Source organism: Nothoprocta perdicaria, unplaced genomic scaffold, assembly GCF_003342845.1.
Source record: "Nothoprocta perdicaria isolate Ctin4 unplaced genomic scaffold, notPer1 scaffold_1, whole genome shotgun sequence".
In the NCBI taxonomy this organism is placed as follows: domain Eukaryota; kingdom Metazoa; phylum Chordata; class Aves; order Tinamiformes; family Tinamidae; genus Nothoprocta; species Nothoprocta perdicaria.
The window spans coordinates 2,458,697-2,477,806 of NW_020454093.1; the positions used below are offsets into that span (position 1 = coordinate 2,458,697).

Consider the following 19,110-nt stretch of genomic DNA (forward strand, 5'->3'; position numbering starts at 1 on the left):
CCCGCGCGGACAAAGGGCGCGCGAGGGCCCCGCGCCGCCGCCCCGCGCCCCGCGCGCTGCTTTCGCCGCCATCCGCGCGTGCTGCCGCACAGCACCGCTGCTGCGGGCGCCGAGGGCTGGCGGAGCCGCTGCGGTCCCGGCGCGGCTCGCCGCGTGCTCGCCCTCCCCTCGGAGGCGAGGAGAGGTCGCCAGCCAAGCGGCCCCGGTCCGAGCCCTCGGAGCGGTCCCTGGGTGGGAGGGGACGGAGAAAGAGAAGAAAAGAGCGCGGCGCCTGCGGGGAGGAGGAGGAGGAAAGCGCTGGTGCCGCAGCAGGGGCGTGATGCACAAAGGGAGCGCTTGTTGAGCCCTGTAGTTTGCCGAACTCGACGGGGACCTGGCTTTGAAACGTGTATTTTGTCTTGAGCTGATACAAAGTGAGATGGGGAAAATGCCATTGTTTCGGGGCAGAAAGACCCCGCGCGGGGGAGCTGGCGGCAGCCTTGCCGTGTAGGTGTGGTTCCTGCCAGGACTTGGTCCTTGGCTCCCTATTGTTGTTTCCCCAAGCAGCCCCGCTTTGCTCGCCCTGCCCTTGGTTCTTCTCCACGATATTCCTGGGAAGTGGCTGCCTGGTCGCAGCTGGGCAGCTGCATCGCGACCTGCTCCTCTTTGTCGCTGCCATTGTCTCCCGTGGACGACGCCAGGGGCAGATGCTTTGTCATTCAGAGCCTCTTTCAGCACTGCACCCTGCGAATTTTTTTTTTTTGCCTAGCTTCCAATTGCGTCAAAATGGATTGGGCTGCCTTTCAGTTAAATTGCTAAAATATATAGAAATTGGACAAAACTTCTGCTCTGAAGATATCTGGTGCCACCCTTCCTCTGAAGAACYGCTCCTCACCCTCTTCTTGACGCTTCCATTGTACAGTGCCACTGCATAGCCCTGCTGCTGCTACCTCCCGTCACAAAGCAAAATGCCCCTTGCTGGGCTGGGTGTTATTCACAGGGAATGCTGTGGCCTGTTCATGCATCCTTCTGGATTAGAAGTCACCTCACTGCTCCTGGTGTCAGATGATTTCATTGGGATTTTGCCTGCTAGGAAGAAAAAGAACTTGATCAGATGTAGAGGTGCATTGTTCTGGATGAGTRCGTTGGGCTTCTGAAGCTGCATGTGTGAGAGGCAAAGATGGGCTTGACTCATCCTTTTCTCTTTGGAGAGTGTGCTGTAGTCTGGAAAAAATGTCTTCTTTCAACCACTGTTCTCAACAGGGTCTTAAATGCATTTAGGGTTCTCAATGCCCTTGCCTCAATATCTTCTCTGGTGTCCCTCATAAGCATCCGCACTGAAAACTGTGGATTCATGCACCGAACTGCAGACCAACGTGTCACAGCAAACAACATCTGCTGGTAACGCATCGGTGGCGTGATGCTACGCAACTTGGCGGAGTGCAGAGTCATTTCTTGAAGCATCCTGAAGAGGCAATGGCTTGGCAAGCTGCTGCTTTCAATAATTAAATTTGTTTGAGGAGCTGTTTCCTTAATGGGGCAATCCTCTACCCTACCATCCACMAAAAAAAAAAGCAGAGGCAGTGAAGAGCAGAGAAAGCTTCAAGATCTTTCCACTGTCTTAGCAAATGCTGCTGGGTGTGCCCTGCCTGCTGTCTAGTCCTGCGTCTAGCAGCACTGCGCTCCTAAGGCTGCAGAAGGAAATGGTTCCAGTTCAGCTGCCTCTCCTCTAGTTGCTTCCATGCTGCTGTAGACTGGCATCATTGGGTTGACCTTGGATTTGTGCTTCCACATTTACCTTCGTTCTCTCCTAAACTGACTCAATTATTTGCATAACTTCTACATCCAGAATGCTGAATCATGCAGCTACAGATCTGGGATGTTTTGTCCAAACCCCAGCTTGAGTATTTAGGACTAATATATTTGTGATATGCCGAGGCTCTTTTTTCTTCTTATTTCTTTTCTTCCTTTTTTTTCCTCTCTATTTCTCTTCTCCTTTGAGTCCTATATTTTGGATATCCTCTGGCTCAGCACTCTGTCTTTGTTTAACCACAATTTTATCCCTGCCACGAACTTGATTTGCAACAAAAGCAGCCTAGGGGTGGCGGATCAGCCCCAGCCATTAGTGACATTGCTGAATCATAGTCCACATCGCTTAGCTGGCTGCCAGGAAGCTTTTTAGTCTCCCCTCACGAGCTTGCTGTTGGAGACAAGTGAGCTGTTATCTTCCAGCTTCTTGAAGTTCAGTACTCATTTATTCAATGTTCTTCAGCTTCGTGATCGATATCGGTTTGCAATCCTGGCTTTCATACGCGCTCTACATGCGTGCTATTACGTTATCTTTACTTTCTTGCTCTCAAATATTCCAACACCTGGAAAACATTAAAGCCTGCTGAGCTGCATTTGTCTGCCAAAACTACGCCCCAAAAGYGCACCATATGGCCAAGAGATTTTTTTGAGAAATGAAAATAAGAAGACTCAAAGAAAAGACTTGCTGCTTACGCTTCTGAACAATGATGAATAAGTCAGGAAGTGGAGGTGGCTGATTTGAGTTCAGTTTTTTTCCCTCTTTAGCAGTTATGAAACATACTGACAATACTGTATTTCCAAATTTAGAGTTTAAAATTTTGACTACTTAATAGCTGATAGCATAACCCAGTTAGAAGCATGTTCACACCATGACTGGAACACTGTCAAGGAAAAGCACTGGATGAGTCCTCTTTGAAGAGGTTTTTGGCTCTTGAAACATGGATCTTATKTGCATGAAGAAACTACTGAGATCTACAATAGGAGACCTGCAGTGCGGCTCTGGCCTTTCCACTCTTCCCCTTCTTCCTTCCCCTCATTGCCTTTAACCTTAGAGCATGGCTGCTTCTGCACAAAACCTCACACTTCTGTTCTCCTGAAAAACCAAGAAAGATGAGGAGGTAACAATGAAATAGCGAGCGGCCCCAAATCCTGGCAGTTACTAGCAGAAGAGTTAGTGTGCATTGCAGAAAGGATTTGACCATGTTCCTCCTCAGGCTTCTCGTTTCCACATCTACCAAACCCAAAAGTGATTTGACTCCCTTTCATTCAAAGACAAAGTCAGAAATGTGGGAAGTGGCCGCTGGAAGCCTGCAGTCCCTCCTGTATGTGTATGCTGATTTGTATGTATCTGCTGGCATTCCCTCTGGAAAAGAAGGAGCATTGCTGAAGTTGGTGTTCAAAATGGCAGCAGTGCCTGGACTTACCCCTGCTGCAGTTGCCTACTCTTCATTGTTCAAAAATAATCAGAAAATTGCAGAAAAACCTTGAAGCATGATCACATACTTCTATTTWTTTTTTAATTTAGTCAKCAAATTGTTATGCTAGGAAACTAKTTTTTTCCACCATGAATTTTTTCCTCCATTAAATTTCTGTCCTTAACGCTCATGCAGCTTAAAAGCATGTGTGTCAAGTTTCTTACTGTGAGGAGTAGCATTGTGAAGTTTATTTTTCTTTAAATGAAGAAAGATCAAGCATAGCACTTTTAAATCTCAAAGAAAACTGGAGTTATGATACTTCATAAATAAAAGATCACTTAAATTTTAATTTAAAATGTGAGATGCCTCAAAGCTTTTGAATGAAGGAGTCAGCAATTTAATACTTTGTGTTTAAATATTAATTTGCAACATGCTGGATGATGCTTTCCCTCCCCCTCAATTGTCTTGCAGTATGGCTAAGGTAATCAAAGCTTCTTTTTTCTTCTCCAGTTTGGTAGATATTGATCAGCACATCACTGTATTGCTACTTTAAAGTYAATTAAAGTCAACTTAGGGACATGAATAACTTTTCATAATGTGGCTGAAGTATGCTCAATTATTTTTTACAAAAAAATGAATTGCTCTTGCTTTTGTCTCATCCCTGTCCAAAGTGCTCCTCCTGAGTACATAGAAAGTTGGGGTGGAAAAAAATAGTTGCGTGTGTCTCAACGGGAAGAGAAGCTGGCTTTGAAATTTAGAAACATGTAAATAACATGAATGTAAATTCAGAAGTACTTGGTGAAAATTTCCAGTGCTCATATATCAAGCTGGATGTGTTTTTTGTTTTGAATTTTAGGCATCCGATCATGGGACACAAACTTAGTTGAATGCAACTTGGATCAAGAACTTAAACTTTTCGTGTCTCGCCATTCAGCTCGATTTTCTCCCGAAGTTCGAGGTGAGTTTCTTCATTTTTTTACAAGTCTTGTCACAGTATTTTTTTTCTTTCTCTGTTAAAAGTAAAATAAATAAATATGCACAGGTATGGCATGGCCCACTTTTTTCCTACAGTTCTTCACAATTAATACTTTTTATCCTAAAATTACCATTTCTTTTAACTTTCTGACAAAAGGAAATGTTTGAACTCTTTTGAAAATAATCAGGCTTCCAGTTTAGCTTCATGTATACTGCTCTGATTACTTTGGCAGTAGATGTTAGCATTAGGGCCCCACTGAGGTTAAGTGCAACGTGGTTTCGGAGCGAGCAGCTTGTTTGTGTAACAGCAGCCTAATAGCGCCGGGGACCGAAGCTGTTCCTGATGTGCGTGTCGCGTGCACGCACAGTGTTCCTTCCTTCTCATTTCTCTTGACATCATCTAAGAGGTAAGAGTGACTTATCCTCCATGCCCCAGACTGAGGGCAATCTGTGGCTTGTCCTGCCCCTATAGCAGTGGATGTTGAGGTGGAAACTTGTCACTTAAGACCAGCCTTGCTAGGTCACGTCCAAGGGTTGCTTGAAAACTATCTGGTAGTGACCTTAGGGTCAGGAGATGAGGTGAAGAAGAAAGTGATAACTAGCCCTCTAATAAATCCCTGCTGTGTTCACTTCTCAGCAGTAATGGTGGGGAACCCAAAGCTAGCACTTTTCTATGCAATTCAGGCATTTCTTTGCAGGTTTTCTTCAGCAGGTTATCTGCCTTGGTGTATCTGCTGCAGGCAAAACTGCATCCCATGTGCTTGGGATGCCTTGGCTGTTCAGTCCCCCAAAATGCGCAGATGCTGGAAGGTCTGCAAGTACCATAAAGCAATCCAATAAAAAACTTGTGCTTTTGGGCTATACCAGAGCCACTTGATGCCCTCATCCATGGCAGTCTCGAAGAGCAGACAGTTGTTTATCAAAATAACAGCTCATTCCTCCTTTGCTGAAAGGGCCTTTTCCCCCCTAGAACATCACTCTGTAGTGTTGGTAGAGCCCGAACTGCCATCGCTGCTGTTGTGTGAATGTRACTGAAACCCAGTGTTCCTGCTCAGGTGATTCTGAGCTCTTTTCTTTCTTGGTATGAAAAGCTGAGGGGTGAGCTGCTGTGAACACAAGACTCTTCTTTGGCTTTTATGAGAAAATTAAAAATTTCCAGGGTTCATGAGTCTTCTCTRCTCCCTTTCTTTTCAAACCTGTCCTCCATTTAAAGGATTTATACCAATAAAAAAAAGATATGAAGTGTAAAATTATGTTTTATTCTGGTTTCAGGGAATCAAATATTTGGAAACACATCTTATAAATACTGAACATGCATGCGTGAAACTGACTTTCAGATAAAAACTGTGTAGCCTTCTTGAAGTAGTATAGGTTACATTCAGTGGTGAATCATTGTGCACATGTGCACATTGACTGATCTAACCTAGTATTGACTAATTATAAATTCCGACCTTAAAATGAGACTTAAGTAGGGTGAAGAGGATTGTGAAATGTATCATAATACTACATTGTGTTTTTAGAGATAATGACTCTTGACAATGATCCCGATGTTTTCCTAGCATGATGGTGTTGATCTGATAGGCCTGAATAATGTACCAAAATGACCTGCATAAATAATTATTCTTCTTGCAGCATAAGTTACAGCAAACTCTTTGGATATGGGGAGAGATGGCATAAACATTGCCAAATTTAGCAGTAGGTGGGGGAACATTTGTAATTTTTCCCTTGATTTGAAAAATAGCAGAATCTATGCAAGAATATTCATTGTGAACAGTTAGGGGCAGAACATGTAGTTCATGAATTAAATGAAAGTAAGCTCAATTCTAAAATATGTATTTTTCAGGTTGATTTAAATATCACAAGGCAAACTCAACTTTTAGATGACACCAGTTGTCCTTTTTTACAGTGGGAGTATTCTGATATGTGAAACTAGCACGACTTACCTTTAAAGGTTATAAATGGTCAATGCACCTCACTTCTAATATGCATATGTTTTACTTGGAAAAATTCAGCCAGAAAAGTTCTGTCTTCTCTTAACAAATSATTTCAGTAGTCATTATTTTAGCTGTCCTGTTTGGATATTACTTCTTGAGAGCATTGCATGAATTAAAATACAGCAAATTGTGCTTTCATATAATAAATGGTATAAGCTTATGTACCTCTTTCTTTCAATAGAAGGATTATAGAATCCTCTAGGAATTTTTTGCTAGGAATTATATTTTTAGCTGTTTATTTGTCTAGACTTGCCTGTTTAGTGTGTTATTGTGTTGAATTACAGCTTAATTGCATGTGACTGGAATTCATCAGCATCTCTATGACAAGCAGTAATGAATGTGTTTTTCAGCGCTGCTCAATCTTTAAACAATAAGCTGCCAAAATCTATAGTGAAAGAGCATTTAGGGAGTCTTAAACCTGGAAAAAAAATAAAGGGCATCCTCGAATAAAGCTAGCCCTCTTGACCAGTTTCTTCCTGGATTATTTGCACAGAAGCCCATTGGCATCAGACTCTCACTGCAGAGATTAGAGGGCAATGTTTTAGTCTCTGTAGTTCTTTGATGTTGGATCTGCATGAGACTCCTTTGTCTTCTCCGTGCTCTCATAGGAAGGAGGCTTTTATTTTGTAGCCATATGCTAATAAAATTTCAGAGTATTTGATTTAATACCTGAGCATTGGGTTTTGGTGAATGTTTAACCTGCAAAGCTGGCTGCATTAGTTTTGCTATGGCTGTGCACTTGGAATCCTGTGGAATTTGAGTAACTAGGTGACTCTCTTTCTGCAAGGGAAGTATTCCTCCAAGGTGGTAGGGTAGCCTGCGCTATGTGAGACGGGATGTGATTAAACAACAGCCTTTATTCRCAATCTTTTGACACCAAACCCTTTGTGTACCTCAATCATTGGGACAATTAACTCTTGGGGAAGGGCAGAGTCACTTGGGGTGTCTGCGCAGCCGCTTGCATGGTGAGGGTGACCACCGACAAAGCCTGTCTGGTCGTGATGTTTAATCATACCCACTGCCAGTTTAGTAGGTGTCTGTGCTGCTGGGAGAGCTCAGGATGTGCACAGCAGCAGTGCAAAGGGCACCACTCTTCTCCCAAAAGGAAGCTTGGGAAACAGGGCTAACCCGGTCCCTACAGAGCTGCCTGGGGTTTACCATGCCGGCCAGGGGAGTAAATGAGCCTGTCGGAGCACTCGTGTGTGTGCTTTTCACTTGAGGATTTTGAGGTTTAATCCTTCCCATTCACAGTGAATAGCAATATGCATATGGATGTTGGAGCATACCCGGAGCCCAATCCCCTCTGCTCTTATGAAGACAGGGGATTATCTTGGCAGTATTTTTGCATCCTATATTCAGCGCTCGGACAATTCACAGATAMCTCTCATTGCCTGAAAAACAGGATTCTGGAGGGAAATGCGAGCAGGTCCTCTCGGATAGCCGGTGAGGTGGCTGAGTTAGCAGCTCCTCAGCACTTCGCGGTGTTGCAGCGATGCTGCTGTCAGGTGCTGCGAGAAATGAATAGCAGGGCCTATTAGCTGGTTGCCAAGGCAACAGGCAGCAGGACTTAAAATGGGCACTCCAGCGCTTGCCTCTTTGTTTCCCGGCCGTGGGCTGGAGATAACTTCCATCTTACGGGAAAGCCAACTTCACAAGGACAAAAGGGGAATCAGACGAGGAGTTGTAAAACATGCGTGCTGGAAATGGGGCTGTGTAGCTGGAAATGAGGCAAGGCAAGGGGGGAGCCTTGGAAAGAGCTCTGTGGAAACTGCAGCTGTTCCTACCGGGCCTCCTTCAATTAAAATGTCTCAGCTGCAAGAAGCTGAATATGCTCCTTCACAAAAGAGGGAGTAAATGGGTTTGTGAGGGGGAGGGAACCACTAAGGGTCCTTCTGCAAGGTGTCCACACCTGCTGTTTTGTCCTCTGCTTCCACCYGGGGACACTTAACTGTTGTATTGGTGTAAGTTCAAGTCCTTGCCTAGATGAAGACCACTTTATTGAAAATGCTGCTCAATAGCTAGTCACCCCTCTGGACCTTTTTTTCTGAGCAGAAGCAACRCTGGAGCCATGTATTGTGAGTGCTTTGTACTTTGCTGTTCTCCAGGAAACTCATCTGCAGGAGACATGTCTCACCACTTTGCCCAGGAGCCAGCAGCTGGTGACCGTGTTGGCTTAAGGGACTTCTTCCTTGTCTGCACCTGTGGGTTTATTGGAACCAGCCTGCCTGGAGCTGGGGGGCACCTCGCTAATCTGCAGGAGGTCTCTGGGGTCCCCTCAGCAGCCACTTGAGTGAGCAGTGAGGACGGTCTTGCATATGTTCCTTCTGTGAAGGGTGACTGTTCTCTCAAAGAGTTGTCATAACCAGCAGAAACTTGAGCACTTTCAGTTGGAGAACTGCCGTTTTAAAGATTACAGGCATGAGTTATGGCTATTCTGTGGAGAATCACCTTATTTGTCCATTTTGGACATGGACACCTGCAGCTCTGTAGTTGGCCAAAATGGTGTCAACTCATTGCCTTTGTCAGGGGGTCTGCATCCAGTTAATATTGCTCCTGGTGGCTTGTAGTGTGAGTTCATAGAGCAATGGATAAAATCCTATGGGATTTGATGCTGTCCTACTGAAAACTGTAATTAAAATTCTTTGAGTAAGATGACAGGTGCTTTATTAAAGTAGTACAGGCAAAATCTGTAATTTAAAGTGAAACAAATGAAAAAGAATTAAAGCAAGGCCAGATTTGCCTTTTCCTCATACCTCCCTACAGCCAAGTATCATAGAATCATAGAATGGTTGAGGTTGGAAGGGACCTCAGAGGTCATCTAGTTCAACCCCCTGCTCATACAGGGTCACCCAGAGCACGGGGCACAGGGCTGCGTCCAAGCGGGTTTTAAAGATCTCCAAAGAAGGAGACTCCACAACCTCTCTGGGCAGCCTGTTCCAGGGCTCTGTCACCCTCACTGTCAACAAATGTTTTCTTAAGTTCCTGTGGAACTTGTGGTACCTCAGCTTCTGGCTGTTTCCTGGAGTAACCCAGGTCAGTCTGGTTGCTCACCTCTCTGGATGCTGTGAGGTCTCCAGTGTCCTGTATAGTCCTGTGGGTGAAAAGAGGTGAGTCCCCTTGCAAGAGACTTGTCCCTTTGCACTTAGGAATTAATTCAGCTTGCGAACTCAAGCACTCTGGTATGCACATTCAGGAGCACTCTATAAATATAATTCTATTGGAGACTGTGGTAGCTAGAATAGCTACCAAGTAGAGTCATTTTGACTCATTGTATATTTGGAGAGGTTAATTTTAGTTGGCTACCAGACTTGTTTTGCATTTTTAAAGTATTTGTGTCTTGAAAGAAGGCAAATGGAGGCAGAATGGGACTTCAACAGTGAGCTGCCCTGGGCTGAGCTCGCTGTCCCAGAGTGCTGGATGGCACCGAGCTGGTGGATGTTGGACACTTGAGGCTGCTCATGCTCACTGCTGTTGTGTGCAAGGAACTAGGGGTTCAGGAGAGGATTACTGCACAGCGGCTGCTGTGTCTAGGTACAGGAATTGTCAAAAACCTTCCCTTTTCAATAGTAATCCAAACCCCAGAGATGTACTAATAAGCGATTTTTATCTTTTTTGGTGAATAAATTATTGTACTTAAATGACAATCATCCTGGCATTGACTTCCATTTTTTTCCCCAAGAATGATCTCAAAGAAAATTAGCATGAATTTACATTACTGCTAAGGCACCAGTACATGGTGATGCTAAGCTGTTAATGTGAATCAGCAAAATTATTGAGGTGTTATTTTTAAATGCCTTGTATCACAAGAGCATACAATGAGTTTGCTGTGTTAGAACAGCTCATATTTTATTAGAATAGGTTTTTGACCTATGTGAGGAGGGTAGCAGAGGCATAGAATTAAATTAGTAGTGAGCTGAATAATGATAGAATTTTAATTCCATTAGGAAATTTAACCCCCACCCCTCATTCCTCCTTATTAGGAGGATAATTCAGCATATCTAATGATATATTCACAGGAGTTATTGTGTTAAGGGTTATTTAGAAATGCTTACAGTATTATATTTCTTAATTTATCCCTTCTGAGAATTCTCAGTTTTTGTGTGCCAACACTTTGGATATCTAAAACTGAGGGTTTGAATAAGATTTTATTCTTGACCCTTGCCTGGTATCATCTGTGGGTGAAACCTCTCATTTTTTTTCCTTCACAGTTTTGCAATAAATGTATAACCAGAGCATTGCTGCCAATTTTTCATCTAGTTTCTGGTTGTCACAGGCAATGTTTCTCTCAAATGTCAGTTTTTCTTTTTTTTTTTTTTAAATTGCTATGATTTATACTTTTTATTTGCATATGTTTGTCCATTCCTTTCAGGTATAGTTTATCAGTCACCTGAGATGAATGTTAAATGTTTCTAATTAAGCTTTACCATGGAAAAAAAGACTTGATGCAGATGCCAATGAAATAAATGGATTGGGCTTTGGCTAAAGCCTTAAAAAAGCCTTAAAAATTTCTAGGAATATTTTATAATATTTTAAAAGTAGATTGTTAACAGCAAAGGCTGTGCTGTTAAAAGGAAGACAAGGGAGATTAAGACCATTTTCTTGCTGGATGAGAATGATACTTCATTTGCAGTGAGCAGCCTTGTGTTGTGCTCGGTGCTGAGAGCCATCCTGACCTTCCCCAGGAGCAGCCAACTGAGTAGAAAGGCTGGCACGTGTCAMGTTGCCCCTTGCCATATGTAGCTGTGACTGCCCCAGCAGTCACGAAGAGCTTCATCCGTCCCGCCTCTTGCAGGGGCAAATGCAGGAAGGGCCCCAGGAGACAAGTTCAAGAGCTGGCYGCAAGTCCAAGGGCTCCCATCTGGCTGCTGCTGGGAATATCCCTTCGTACGTCACCRCCTATGAATAGGTAAGGAAGATATTCACTGTTAGTCGCAAATAGAAAGCTGATTAGTTCTGTTAAGAGCCCCGTGCTTTTGCATCACCCCCCCCATATGGTCCCACCAGAAAGGCAGGAGGATTGGCACACTTCACTGCAAGGTTTGCTGTCTCTGGTTGCAATCTCTTGCTATATTTAAGAAGCAAAACAAGTGCTGCTGATGCCTTTGGTTCAAATGTTGGTGGCTTGTGGTCACAGACTCAAAGACACCAAGTCTCTTCTGGTTCCTGCCTCTTCTGTTGCCTGTAAATAGTCTATTTATGGTTCAAACCTAGTTGCTGATACAGAATTAAGTGGAAAAAATGATGACAAAAAGGAATCTAATATAAAYGAATGTGATAATAACTAAGCATTCTATTAAGAAGCTTGTTTGTGTGTGAAATTCAGTATTTTGATGCAGCTTTATGTAATTCAGTCTTTGATGCTTCTCTATAATGGTGAGATGTGTCACTCTGAGCATGTTTCTTGCATATCTGTATGTGGGAGATTCAGCCCACCAGGACTTTGCGAAGTGGAGGAATTTTTATTTAATTAAAAAAAAAAATCCAAGGAGGCATGCACTATTCTTGGTGGTATAACTGTAGGCTGTGTAATTTGAGTGACTTTAATGAGCTGTGGGGACTTTCACTGGAAGTCTACTTCTCCCACTCAAGCTGAGCAGTATTTGGAAGCTGTTTCAGCTCCATGATAGTTTTGTAGCTCTTCTGGAAAATGTCCAACCCCGGCTTCAGCTCCAATGTCCTGAATCACAGATAGCCCTTACTGAGTCTTGTAGTTTGTTTTGGATAGGAAGGTCTCTCAGTTCAAGTTCTTAGCAAAAGTAGGACTCCAGTCTAGGATGAGCCCTTCAGAAAGACCTTCAGGAACAACTGAAGCTGCCTGCCTGGCTTTAAAGGTGAGAAAATAACAACAGGGAAACTGTTTCATCCATACTGAGCAGATAAGATGAAAGAAAAAAAGATTTWAAAAAAATGGAAAAGGATAAACCCTACTTTAATCTTTTTTGTGACTTTTTTCCCCCCTCTTCTGGGAACTAATTCTGGGGTGAAGTCTGGTGTCTGGTCCCCTAGAAAGACCCCTGAAAGTTCTCGCTCTTCTAGTCTTCAGATTTTGAAATGCCTGGTGCCCACCCCAGCATGGTGCATTATGGCCATCCAGGATGCTTTCATAACATCAGACTGCCACAAAATCTTGCACAATTCTCAGACTGCACTGAGTTTACACAGACTAAAAAGGTTAATTCAGAATTATTTCCTAGATGAATAGTACTTCAAGTAGGTATAAAACGTAATATCTGCGAGAGTATGTCCAGATAGGATTTAATGCTTGTTGCAGCTACTAATTTAATGGCATTATTCATAATCATTTGTCTAGTTCTATTCATTTTCTTAAAGTTATCATTAGTAGCTACAAAGCTCAGATTCTGAAAGTTCATTAGACTTAGAAGATTTGCATTTTTAAAATACTAATTAGATTTTTGTGCATTCAGTACTCCTTAACAATTTCATGAGTTTTAATCTTTCTGTCTGAATTTGCAATAAGTGCTACAGAAAGCTGTTRTTTTTATATTTGAATCCTCTGTGTATAAGAAAAGCTTGAAATGTTCTACTGCTTAACTCTTTTTCTACAATGTGAGTTGCTGGATCAAATGTAGAGCAGTCTTTTACATGGGATTGTGGAAGACATGGAACTTGCTGAAGGAAATCCAAATGGAGACAGTGTATTACTTATGTGAAGTGCCCTGTGGAAGTAGGGAAGGGATGCTTTGGTCTCGACACTGTCTCAATCGCACAGTTTGGTTGCACTGAGTGTATTCTTGCAAAATCCCYAGTGGGAATATTTGTGCACCCAGCAACCCTCCATATCTATTAAATCTTGTAACAGGAAGGAATTAACAACAGGAATTACAATTTGTTTCCAGCTTTGGTGGCATAATGTTGTTGCCTGTCAAGTAGGAGATTAACATAAAATGAAAATGTCGGCAAGGTCTCCATCCACATGATAAACGGGAAGATCTGGTTGTATTAATGGGCTGGGAGGAGAGGAGGAGCTGTGGTCCTCCTTCAGTGCAGGCAGAAACCCATTTACTGGGCAGTCCGTACCCTGCAGGTTTGTGGCCTTCCCAACTGTGTAGCTTTAAGCACAGGAGTGATGCGACACAAAGTGTTCTGCAAAGTCTGATTTCCTCAGACTGTGTAGACTTACTCTTCAAAGCCAGTCCTAAAGCAAGCCAGGCACAAGGCAGCAGCAGCCTTCAGTCCCTGGGAGCAAAATGATCATCTCGGTGATGGGCCCTATCAAAAGCCCTTCAGGAGGGACAGGCTTCCTGGTCACCTCTGTGCTTGTGTGGCCGCAGCCTCTTGGCAAGACACTGCTGTCGTGTTTCAGAGATGGCTTCGGTGTCTCTGCAAGGACAATGACTGCAGGGACAAAGCACAGACCAAAGATTTTATCCTGTGATGGTGTCATCAAAAAATATTTTTTCCCTTTCCTGATCAGTTCTTCCTTCAACTTACTCTTAAGAAAGCAGAGGAGAATAGCATACAAATTGAGTGAAATGCTGAGATTTGATATTAGCAGATGTTTTCAAGCCTACGGAGAACCTTACATTCATTCTAGATGACACTTACTCCTGTTCCTTTTCCCTTTCCTGTTCTTCCTCTAGTCTTCCTATACACCACAGTGAGTCAAGCTGAAATGTGAGTGGCAGCTTGTCAGCACAGGGATGTGCAGGCCTGCTGCCTTTCCTGGCTATGCTGCAGCTGCCAGAAAAACTAAATTCCACCCTTTTAAGAGATGAGTTTAGAAGAAACTGTGGTTGTGATTCTCCCTGCTTACAAGTGACACTTGGTAGTTCTGCCTCATTCTGTTTCTGCCTCCCATCTGCCACTAAATATATTAGARGCTGCTTCTAACAATTTTTTAAAATTATATCTTTTTAAATGCGTATTTTATATGTATATGTGTGTGTACATATACACACACACATATATACACACATATAAATACATACATATATATATAAATAAATCATCCTGAGGTGGCTGCTATTTCTGTCTGTGATCAATACCACAGTTAAGGCAGTGATCAGATTAGATCTAGACTAGGTAGATTGTGAACCCCACCAAATATTTGGGTAGGACTTCCTGTCCTAGGCCATTCTTGCTGTCAGAGGGGGGCTACTCACCTTGTTGGCTCAGGACTAGGACATTTCCATTTCATTAGACCATCTAGCTATGTGCTGCACCAGACCAATAAACATGCAATCAATGATCACTGGAAAACAAATTTTAAAAATGATAAAGGAAGTCTTAAATTCATGTAATTTAAGTGAATTTTGCTACCRTGCTTGCAAAACACTTTTGTCTTATAGGAGATATTTTGTCATAATAGGAGATATATTCTCCTTCTGGATGGTTATTTATGATAAAATCAGGGATTCTATCTAATGAAATGCAATGCTTATCTAAAGAAGGCTGTATAAAGCTCAGAGCTGTGGTTGCTGTAGCTGACAGCATAATAAAAAACAGATTTACTGTTAATAATATGATATTGTAACAGATCTTGATGTCAAGGGCTTATAGACTTACAGAGAACTCCTGAGAATTATTTCTGAGATCTARTGAAATTAAAGGAGACAGAGGAAAGTAAAGTATATCTGTCTTGCAGCAACTTTCTTTTTCAATTGTTACTTCTTTCAAACACTGTCCTTTTCTAGTATAAAATTAATTTGTAATGGTCTTCAGGCTCAAAACTCATTCTGGCTAAAGTTTCTGCATACAATTCAGTATTATATCATGCAATTATGACTATTGGATTTCAAAAAAATGGACAACTAAAAATTACAAGCTTACAGCCCACAGTATATAGTTTCTYGCCCTTTCCATTATTTGGAAACTGCTTGCCTAACATTTATGCACCTTTTTGCCAGAAGATGGCATTCTCCATGTCTGTACTTACTGCAGTGCAATAAATGAGCAAAAAAAAAAAGCAGGATAAATACTTGTCTGGAGATTTTTAGTACTACCTAGTGTGATGTTTCTATATTGCCCTGAAATTTTGCTTAATGTTTAAATTTTGGGCAACTGTTTGGAACATTGTGTTGAAGGATGAATSCCCCCTTGTGAGAGGAGCTCAACAGACTTGGGTGTTCTGCGGTCAGCGTAGGAGAAGCAGAGTGTGGTTCAAGCAGGGTGATGGCGCTTGCAATCTGAAGACCTCAGAGAGTGATCATTTATGAAAGTGCTTAACACTGCATTAACTCTGCAGAGCCAGTGGAGGAAAAATGTGACCACTATAGATGTGGATATATTTGTGTGAGAATTAACATGTGCTGTCAATATATCTGGAAAAAAAAGTGGTAAATGTGCCTTACAAAAAATCTTTTTTTGGTATGTTGTCAGAATGCCTCAAATAGAGCTAAACTTCCTCTGTTTTAAAGCTGTGATATAACTGCACCAAGACAGGTAGAGCTTCCTCCTCTGCCTTGCTGAACTTGCAGCACAGCATGAAATAAAAAGCCTAAGACCAAGCAAGTAGATTATGACTCACTTGTCAAATTTAGTTTATCTCATTTTTTTCTGCTATCTCAGGGGAAAAAGTCTGATATGACTCTGCTAGGAATATAGTGCCATATAGTTTGACAAAGTATTTCAATATTGTCTATCTAAAAATACTTATCCATGCAAATTAAATCCCAGTGTGACCTTGTGCCTTTTCTTAGGGAGGAAAGAGAAATGTATGACTTCCCAAGTGACTGTAAAACAAATGATGCATCTCAAAGCAAGAGACCTGGAATTTAATTCTTAGCTTATCCCTCTGTGACATAGAGACTGTCGGTGAGTGCAATACTCAGGCGTTGCACACAAGCCCAGATTTGGGTTATTTCAATGCAGGGCTGTAATTCCTGTTTATTCTTTCCAGCTTGCTTGAGCTTCCCAGCCAGGCCTGCTCTGCCAAGCGTGCCAGGAGGGAATCTGCCCTCATTGATTTGTGCTGCAGGTCCCTCATTAGGATTCACAGTGGGGCCACCAGTGCTCTTCAGATAAGCCACCAACCAGATGTCAGAATGTAATTGCCACGGGGATGGTGCAATTTGATTTGAAAAGGACACAAAAGATGGAAATTCGGAAATGGAGTCAGAAATGGATGGGAGTTTGTGCAAATCCCCCAGATTTCTAAACTGGATTTGCAAAAAATGAGGACCATTTWATGAAAGTAAACAGCCACATAGATCTACAGGGACAAAACGTTTAGATAAATGTGAATATGGGAAAATGTACTCGTATATTTAAGTCCATCTCCTTAACTGACTTGTGGGAGAAGTAGCAGGGCTTTGGACATTTGCTGGGAGCAGATGTCTGTTTCTACTTCTCAAAACCAGCCCCAGCAGTTTATCTTAAACTGTGATTGCTGCATTTACTTGGCCAAATTCTGCTTCCCTTTGAACAAATGTAAATTCTGAGTAATTTTACTGACAGCAGAAAGGTCCCTCTGGATTTACCCTGTTATAAATCAAGGCAACACTGGAGTGCTGCAAAGAATCACCATCTGTAGTTTGTGCTCTAGCTCTTTGGAGGGGACCACTTCTGGAGAGAGACCTGTGGTTGTCAGCAGCGCTGCTCTTGAAATATAGCACTGTGGAGTTACTGTGGCTTGCCTGGGAACAAGACCCAACCRTTTTCTCGTGTGGTTTCCCTGTTAGTTTGGGCAGTATGGATGTGGACTATAAATCAGCTGCTTCCCATTAGTCCTGAGTCGCTGTAGGAAGCCGAGTGCTGGTGCAAAGCGTAACCCAAGCGGGTGAAATACYGCCTGCCACCTCCAACAAAGCCCTGCTTCAAGCGCCAGCGCGGCGCTTTCATGTGCTGCCACGCGCCCCTGGAAATATGCTTGCTTTATCACCACTAAAATGTTCCTGCCGGTCTTAAATCCAGGAGGGCTTATAGGGTAAAAGTGAAAATGCCAGGGGGAGATGAAGTAAATGGCGCTTTGATTACCCCTCGGGGGCTGGTTTAGCTGCTGCCCCGGCCTTGGAGTCCTATGGGGAGAGCACGGGCAGCGCCTGGGCTCTGCCTTCCATCCCCTCCGCAGCTGCTTAGCTCCTGGGGAGGGTTAATTAGGAGACTTCCTGCTTCCCAAAGCCGGGGAAGGCAATGTCGGTCTGCCTGTATGGATTGTGAGCGTGTGAACTCCGTTAGCAGGCCGGCAGGGTTTCCATGCAGATCCTCCAAGTGGTGTGGGGCTTGCAGGCCTTTCCGCACCCAGCAGGCCTGTGGTGCCTTAGTGGTTTGGCCCCACCTTTTCACATTAACTCCCTTTAATTAGGCAAGGAGAGGTTGCCGCATTTCCAGAAGGATCTTCCAATACGGCAGATCAATAGTTATTACAGAGGTCCTTTCAAATCAATGTCTTCTTTAAGAGAGAGGCTTGCTTCTCTCCACAGGCCCTAGAGCCACCTAAGAAGCRAATAAATCCTCTCTGGTGTGAAATGGAATATTAAAAAGGATTAGCAGTGACAGACCAAGTAGTCTCACTTGTTTCCATTATTTTTCTGAGTCTTAGTATTTTAATCTGTTTTTTTCAGTTTGCTAGAAATAGCTGTTGATGTGTTCATTGACTACTTCCCATCCCTTGGGGCAGCRCAAACAGAAGGTAGGATGTAAAATGAGTCAAGATGTTGGCTTAAAAAATTAGGATGTTGGTTAAACCCAAGCAGAAGCGTACAACGGAAGAGTAGAGTGTATATATGGGTGTTCTGGGAAGAGTTTAAGATTGKTTAGGCCCATAAATTCACCCTGGTTATCCAAATTTGAAGTTAAAGTCAACTTGACTGGTCAAAATACAGCTGCTGTGGCTTCAAGAAGGTCATCTTCTAACAGCTCATGTGAGTAGCCAGCATGACCACAGCCTTCTAATAAATGTCACAAGGAGAGGGCTTGTGTGATCAGGTCACTGTTTACCCTGCTTTTCCTGGATTTTGTTTTGTTTGATACATTTTAGTGGTGTATGCAAAAGGGTCTGTTTATGAGGGAGCTGGCTGGGACAAAATGCGAAAGATTCACAAAGGACCTGAAATAGAAGCTGTAAATCAAAAACRTTCGGAGAAAGAAAGGCCAGATGAGAGACTTTGGGATGTCAATTAATAAGAAGGAATTGCATGATTTGTATAGAAAACAAACATTTTTTCTTCTCCAAGTTTTTGTACAATTTGGATTCATTTACATGACTGAGTTTGTGGAAGTTTGCTACTCTCGTGACTAGATGTAATCCTCATATTTTACTGTATTCTAGACAAAATACCTGTAATTCCATATTGTATTAAAAATGCCTGTACTGAACCTAATTTAGGAGTTGTACAGTAACAGAACAGCCATTTGAAAAAAATACAATAAGGATAACAGTAATTTTTTTTTTAAATGATGTGTAAGCTGGAGAATAAGAGTAGTTTTTCTACATWAGCATAAATGAGCATAAATTTTCCTTTACTGATGTCTTTGAGTATAAACTGAATTTGTAGATTGATAAGTCTGTTTAGCTGGAAAAGATCTGCATCAAAAATTGCTCCCGTTGGGAACTGGTGAGATTTTTGCTATTGGCTCCAATGGGAGTAAGGTCAACCTCCACATTATTTCTTATTCCTGTTCTCCATGTGTAAGTACTTTTTTAATTAAGGAAATATGTTCATTTAGATTTGTATTATTTAGAATTATAGCAGGCATAGGTCAGTTGGTTAACATACAATAAGAACTTCCCTTTTAGTTTAATTAGGAAATTAAGTTTGCAAGACTCTAGTGTGTATATACATATATATGTGTATATATATGTGAACAATAGTACATCTRTATAAGGCAACTCTAGCTACAGTGCAAATTAGTGGAAATTTATGGCGGAAATGAATCGAATATTAAAACTCATAGTGTTTCCTTTCCCAAAGAAGAGAAAATACATAAAATACCAAACTATTTCATTCTCTGTGGGGAAAAAATGAAGCTATGTTATA

The 19,110-nt window shown here is 42.4% G+C and overlaps 1 protein-coding gene across 1 annotated transcript in view; it reads left to right on the plus strand.

Moving 5' to 3' along the window:
- The window catches only part of MAP1B (microtubule associated protein 1B), a 73,957-nt gene that overhangs the window by 10,660 nt on the left and 44,187 nt on the right, over positions 1 to 19,110 (plus strand). The window contains exons 2-3 of the mRNA XM_026036185.1: positions 2,922 to 2,927; positions 4,058 to 4,161. The gene's annotated coding sequence lies outside the window, so the exon portion shown is untranslated. The remainder of the gene's footprint in view (positions 1 to 2,921; positions 2,928 to 4,057; positions 4,162 to 19,110) is intronic.